Source organism: Dendrobates tinctorius, unplaced genomic scaffold (genome assembly GCF_039654945.1).
Source record: "Dendrobates tinctorius isolate UK_male_01 unplaced genomic scaffold, ASM3965494v1 ptg000189l, whole genome shotgun sequence".
Lineage (NCBI taxonomy): Eukaryota > Metazoa > Chordata > Amphibia > Anura > Dendrobatidae > Dendrobates > Dendrobates tinctorius.
In genome coordinates, this window is record NW_027361856.1 from 908,596 (window position 1) to 917,500 (window position 8,905).

Sequence of the window (8,905 nt, forward strand, 5' to 3'; positions counted from 1 at the left end):
ATTACAGTATTATACATATACCTGTGTATTACAGACACATACCCGTGTGTTACAGAGATATACCCGTGTAGTACAGACACTTACTCGTGTGTTATAGACACATACCCGTGTGTTACAGACACATACCCGTGTAGTACAGTATTAGACATATACCTGTGTATTACAGACACATACCCGTGTAGTACAGACACATACCCGTGTAGTACAGTATTAGACATATACCTGTGTATTACAGACACATACCCGTGTAGTATAGACACATACCCGTGTGTTACAGACATATACCCGTGTGTTACAGACACATACCCGTGTAGTACAGTATTAGACATATACCTGTGTATTACAGACACATACCCGTGTAGTACAGACACATACCCATGTAGTACAGTATTAGACATATACCTGTGTATTACAGTATTAGACATATACCTGTGTATTACAGACACATACCCGTGTGTTACAGAGATATACCCGTGTAGTACAGACACATACCCGTGTGTTACAGACACATACCCGTGTGTTACAGACACATACCCGTGTTGTACAGTATTAGACATATACCTGTGTATTACAGACACATACCCGTGTAGTACAGACACATACCCGTGTAGTACAGTATTAGACATATACCTGTGTATTACAGACACATACCCGTGTAGTACAGACACATACCCGTGTAGTACAGACACATACCCCGTGTATTACAGACATATACCCGTGTATTACAGACACATACCCGTGTGTTACAGACATATACCCGTGTATTACAGTATTAGACATATACCTGTGTATTACAGACACATACCCGTGTATTACAGACACATACCCGTGTTTTACAGACATATACCCGTGTATTACAGTATTAGACATATACCTGTGTATTACAGACACATACCCGTGTGTTACAGACACATACCCGTGTGTTACAGACATATACCCGTGTAGTACAGTATTAGACATATACCTGTGTATTACAGACACATACCCGTGTGTTACAGACACATACCCGTGTAGTACAGACAAATAACCCGTGTATTACAGACATATACCCGTGTGTTACAGACATATATCCGTGTATTACAGACACATACCCGTGTGTTACAGACATACACTCACTGGCCACTTTATTAGGTACACCATGCTAGTAACGGGTTGGACCCCCTTTTGCCTTCAGAACTGCCTCAATTCTTCGTGGCAGAGATTCAACAAGGTGCTGGAAGCATTCCTCAGAGATTTTGGACCATATTGACATGATGGCATCACACAGTTGGCGCAGATTTGTCGGCTGCACATCCCTGATGCGAATCTCCCGTTCCACCACATCCCAAAGATGCTCTATTGGATTGAGATCTGGTGACTGAGGAGGCCATTTGAGTACAGTGAACTCATTGTCATGTTCAAGAAACCAATCTGAGATGATTCGAGCTTTATGACATGGCGCATTATCCTGCTGAAAGTAGCCATCAGATGTTGGGTACATTGTGGTCATAAAGGGATGGACATGGTCAGCAACAATACTCAGGTAGGCTGTGGCGTTGCAACGATGCTCAATTGGTACCAAGGGGCCCAAAGAGTGCCCAGAAAAAATTCCCCACACCATGACACCACCACCACCAGCCTGAACCGTTGATACAAGGCAGGATGGATCCATGCTTTCATGTTGTTTACGCCAAATTCTGACCCTACCATCCGAATGTCGCAGCAGAAATCGAGACTCATCAGACCAGGCAACGTTTTTCCAATCTTCTACTGTCCAATTTCGATGAGCTTGTGCAAATTGTAGCCTCAGTTTCCTGTTCTTAGCTGAGAGGAGTGGTACCCGGTGTGGTCTTCTGCTGCTGTAGCCCATCTGCCTCAAAGTTCGACGCACTGTGCGTTCAGAGATGCTCTTCTGCCTACCTTGGTTGTAACGGGTGGCAATTTGAGTCACTGTTGCCTTTCTATCAGCTCGAACCAGTCTGCCCATTCTCCTCTGACCTCTGGCATCAACAAGGCATTTCCGGCCACAGAACTGCCGCTCACTGGATTTTTTTTCTTTTTCGGACCATTCTCTGTAAACCCTAGAGATGGTTGTGCGTGAAAATCCCAGTAGATCAGCAGTTTCTGAAATACTCAGACCAGCCCTTCTGGCACCAACAATCATGCCACGTTCAAAGGCACTCAAATCACCTTTCTTCCCCATACTGATGCTCGGTTTGAACTGCAGGAGATTGTCTTGACCATGTCTACATGCCTAAATGCACTGAGTTGCCGCCATGTGATTGGCAGATTAGAAATTAAGTCTTAACACACAGTTGGACAGGTGTACCTAATAAAGTGGCCAGTGAGTGTATATCCGTGTGTTACAGACACATACCCGTGTGTTACAGACATATATCCGTGTATTACAGACACATACCCGTGTGTTACAGACACATACTCGTGTGTTACAGACACATACCCGTGTGTTACAGACATATAACCGTGTGTTACAGACACATACCCGTGTGTTACAGACACATATCCGTGTGTTACAGACATATATCCGTGTGTTACAGACACATATCCGTGTGTTACAGACATATACCCGTGTGTTACAGACACATACCCGTGTGTTTCAGACACATACCCGTGTGTTACAGACATATATCCGTGTGTTACAGACACATACCCGTGTGTTACAGACACATACCCGTGTAGTACAGTATTAGACATATACCTGTGTATTACAGACACATACCCGTGTAGTACAGACACATACCCGTGTAGTACAGTATTAGACATATACCTGTGTATTACAGACACATACCCGTGTAGTACAGACACATACCCGTGTGTTACAGACACATACCCGTGTAGTACAGTATTAGACATATACCTGTGTATTACAGACACATACCCGTGTAGTACAGTATTAGACATATACCTGTGTATTACAGTATTATACATATACCTGTGTATTGCAGACACATACCCGTGTGTTACAGAGATATACCCGTGTAGTACAGACACTTACTCGTGTGTTATAGACACATACCCGTGTGTTACAGACACATACCCGTGTAGTACAGTATTAGACATATACCTGTGTATTACAGACACATACCCGTGTAGTACAGACACATACCCGTGTGTTACAGACACATACCCGTGTGTTATAGACACATACCCGTGTATTACAGTATTAGACATATACCTGTGTATTACAGACACATACCCGTGTAGTACAGACACATACCCATGTAGTACAGTATTAGACATATACCTGTGTATTACAGTATTAGACATATACCTGTGTATTACAGACACATACCCGTGTGTTACAGAGATATACCCGTGTAGTACAGACACATACCCGTGTGTTACAGACACATACCCGTGTGTTACAGACACATACCCGTGTGTTACAGACACATACCCGTGTAGTACAGTATTAGACATATACCTGTGTATTACAGACACATACCCGTGTAGTACAGACACATACCCGTGTAGTACAGTATTAGACATATACCTGTGTATTACAGACACATACCCGTGTAGTACAGACACATACCCCGTGTATTACAGACATATACCCGTGTATTACAGACACATACCCGTGTGTTACAGACATATACCCGTGTATTACAGTATTAGACATATACCTGTGTATTACAGACACATACCCGTGTGTTACAGACACATACCCGTGTGTTACAGACATATACCCGTGTAGTACAGTATTAGACATATACCTGTGTATTACAGACACATACCCGTGTGTTACAGACACATACCCGTGTAGTACAGACACATACCCCGTGTATTACAGACATATACCCGTGTGTTACAGACATATATCCTTGTATTACAGACACATACCCGTGTGTTACAGACATATATCCGTGTGTTACAGACACATACCCGTGTGTTACAGACATATATCCGTGTATTACAGACACATACCCGTGTGTTACAGACACATACCCGTGTATTACAGATACATACCCGTGTAGTACAGACACATACCCGTGTAGTACAGTATTAGACATATACCTGTGTATTACAGTATTATACATATACCTGTGTATTACAGACACATACCCGTGTGTTACAGAGATATACCCGTGTAGTACAGACACTTACTCGTGTGTTATAGACACATACCCGTGTGTTACAGACACATACCCGTGTAGTACAGTATTAGACATATACCTGTGTATTACAGACACATACCCGTGTAGTACAGACACATACCCGTGTAGTACAGTATTAGACATATACCTGTGTATTACAGACACATACCCGTGTAGTACAGACACATACCCGTGTGTTACAGACATATACCCGTGTGTTACAGACACATACCCGTGTAGTACAGTATTAGACATATACCTGTGTATTACAGACACATACCCGTGTAGTACAGACACATACCCATGTAGTACAGTATTAGACATATACCTGTGTATTACAGTATTAGACATATACCTGTGTATTACAGACACATACCCGTGTGTTACAGAGATATACCCGTGTAGTACAGACACATACCCGTGTGTTACAGACACATACCCGTGTGTTACAGACACATACCCGTGTAGTACAGTATTAGACATATACCTGTGTATTACAGACACATACCCGTGTAGTACAGACACATACCCGTGTAGTACAGTATTAGACATATACCTTTGTATTACAGACACATACCCGTGTAGTACAGACACATACCCGTGTAGTACAGACACATACCCCGTGTATTACAGACATATACCCGTGTATTACAGACACATACCCGTGTGTTACAGACATATACCCGTGTATTACAGTATTAGACATATACCTGTGTATTACAGACACATACCCGTGTATTACAGACACATACCCGTGTTTTACAGACATATACCCGTGTATTACAGTATTAGACATATACCTGTGTATTACAGACACATACCCGTGTGTTACAGACACATACCCGTGTGTTACAGACATATACCCGTGTAGTACAGTATTAGACATATACCTGTGTATTACAGACACATACCCGTGTGTTACAGACACATACCCGTGTAGTACAGACAAATACCCCGTGTATTACAGACATATACCCGTGTGTTACAGACACATACCCGTGTGTTACAGACATATATCCGTGTGTTACAGACACATACCCGTGTGTTACAGACATATATCCGTGTATTACAGACACATACCCGTGTGTTACAGACACATATCCGTGTGTTACAGACACATACCCGTGTGTTACAGACACATACTCGTGTGTTACAGACACATACCCGTGTGTTACAGACATATATCCGTGTGTTACAGACACATACCCGTGTGTTACAGACACATACCCGTGTGTTACAGACACATACCCGTGTGTTACAGACACATACTCGTGTGTTACAGACACATACCCGTGTGTTACAGACACATACCCGTGTGTTACAGACACATACCCGTGTGTTACAGACACATACCCGTGTGTTACAGACACATATCCGTGTGTTACAGACATATATCCGTGTGTTACAGACTCATATCCGTGTGTTACAGACATATACCCGTGTGTTACAGACACATACCCGTGTGTTACAGACACATACCCGTGTGTTACAGACATATATCCGTGTGTTACAGACACATACCCGTGTGTTACAGACACATACCCGTGTAGTACAGTATTAGACATATACCTGTGTATTACAGACACATACCCGTGTAGTACAGACACATACCCGTGTAGTACAGTATTAGACATATACCTGTGTATTACAGACACATACCCGTGTAGTACAGACACATACCCGTGTGTTACAGACACATACCCGTGTGTTACAGACACATACCCGTGTAGTACAGTATTAGACATATACCTGTGTATTACAGACACATACCCGTGTAGTACAGACACATACCCGTGTAGTACAGTATTAGACATATACCTGTGTATTACAGTATTATACATATACCTGTGTATTGCAGACACATACCCGTGTGTTACAGAGATATACCCGTGTAGTACAGACACTTACTCGTGTGTTATAGACACATACCCGTGTGTTACAGACACATACCCGTGTAGTACAGTATTAGACATATACCTGTGTATTACAGACACATACCCGTGTAGTACAGACACATACCCTTGTGTTACAGACACATACCCGTGTGTTATAGACACATACCCGTGTATTACAGTATTAGACATATACCTGTGTATTACAGACACATACCCGTGTAGTACAGACACATACCCATGTAGTACAGTATTAGACATATACCTGTGTATTACAGTATTAGACATATACCTGTGTATTACAGAGATATACCCGTGTAGTACAGACACATACCCGTGTGTTACAGACACATACCCGTGTGTTACAGACACATACCTGTGTGTTACAGACACATACCCGTGTAGTACAGTATTAGACATATACCTGTGTATTACAGACACATACCCGTGTAGTACAGACACATACCCGTGTAGTACAGTATTAGACATATACCTGTGTATTACAGACACATACCCGTGTAGTACAGACACATACCCCGTGTATTACAGACATATACCCGTGTATTACAGACACATACCCGTGTGTTACAGACATATACCCGTGTATTACAGTATTAGACATATACCTGTGTATTACAGACACATACCCGTGTGTTACAGACACATACCCGTGTGTTACAGACATATACCCGTGTAGTACAGTATTAGACATATACCTGTGTATTACAGACACATACCCGTGTGTTACAGACACATACCCGTGTAGTACAGACACATACCCCGTGTATTACAGACATATACCCGTGTGTTACAGACATATATCCTTGTATTACAGACACATACCCGTGTGTTACAGACATATATCCCTGTGTTACAGACACATACCCGTGTGTTACAGACATATATCCGTGTATTACAGACACATACCCGTGTGTTACAGACACATACCCGTGTGTTACAGACACATACCCGTGTGTTACAGACATATATCCGTGTGTTACAGACACATACCCGTGTGTTACAGACACATATCCGTGTGTTACAGACATATATCCGTGTGTTACAGAAACATATCCGTGTGTTACAAACATATACCCGTGTGTTACAGACACATACCCGTGTGTTACAGACACATACCCGTGTGTTACAGACATATATCCGTGTGTTACAGACACATACCCGTGTGTTACAGACACATACCCGTGTGTTACAGACATATATCCGTGTGTTACAGACACATACCCGTGTGTTAAAGACATATACCCGTGTATTACAGACACATACCCGTGTGTTACAGACACATACCCGTGTGTTACAGACACATACCCGTGTGTTACAGACACATACCCGTGTGTTACAGACATATATCCGTGTGTTACAGACACATACCCGTGTGTTACAGACACATACCCGTGTGTTACAGACATATATCCGTGTGTTACAGACACATACCCGTGTGTTACAGACATATACCCGTGTAGTACAGTATTAGACATATACCTGTGTATTACAGACATATACCCGTGTATTACAGACACATACCCGTGTGTTACAGACACATACCCGTGTGTTACAGACACATACCCGTGTGTTACAGACACATACCCGTGTGTTACAGACATATATCCGTGTATTACAGACACATACCCGTGTGTTACAGACATATATCCGTGTGTTACAGACACATACCCGTGTGTTACAGACATATATCCGTGTATTACAGACACATACCCGTGTGTTACAGACACATATCCGTGTGTTACAGACACATACCCGTGTGTTACAGACACATACCCGTGTGTTACAGACACATACCCGTGTGTTACAGACATATATCCGTGTGTTACAGACACATACCCGTGTGTTACAGACACATATCCGTGTGTTACAGACATATATCCGTGTGTTACAGACACATATCCGTGTGTTACAGACATATACCCGTGTGTTACAGACACATACCCGTGTGTTACAGACACATACCCGTGTGTTACAGACATATATCCGTGTGTTACAGACACATACCCGTGTGTTACAGACACATACCCGTGTAGTACAGTATTAGACATATACCTGTGTATTACAGACACATACACGTGTAGTACAGACACATACCCGTGTAGTACAGTATTAGACATATACCTGTGTATTACAGACACATACCCGTGTAGTACAGACACATACCCGTGTGTTACAGACACATACCCGTGTGTTACAGACACATACCCGTGTAGTACAGTATTAGAAATATACCTGTGTATTACAGACACATACCCGTGTAGTACAGACACATACCCGTGTAGTACAGTATTAGACATATACCTGTGTATTACAGTATTATACATATACCTGTGTATTGCAGACACATACCCGTGTGTTACAGAGATATACCCGTGTAGTACAGACACTTACTCGTGTGTTATAGACACATACCCGTGTGTTACAGACACATACCCGTGTAGTACAGTATTAGACATATACCTGTGTATTACAGACACATACCCGTGTAGTACAGACACATACCCGTGTAGTACAGTATTAGACATATACCTGTGTATTACAGACACATACCCGTGTAGTACAGACACATACCCGTGTGTAACAGACACATACCCGTGTGTTATAGACACATACCCGTGTATTACAGTATTAGACAAATACCTGTGTATTACAGACACATACCCGTGTAGTACAGACACATACCCATGTAGTACAGTATTAGACATATACCTGTGTATTACAGTATTAGACATATACCTGTGTATTACAGACACATACCCGTGTAGTACAGACACATACCCCGTGTATTACAGACATATACCCGTGTATTACAGACACATACCCGTGTGTTACAGACATATACCCGTGTATTACAGTATTAGACATATACCTGTGTATTACAGACACATACCCGTG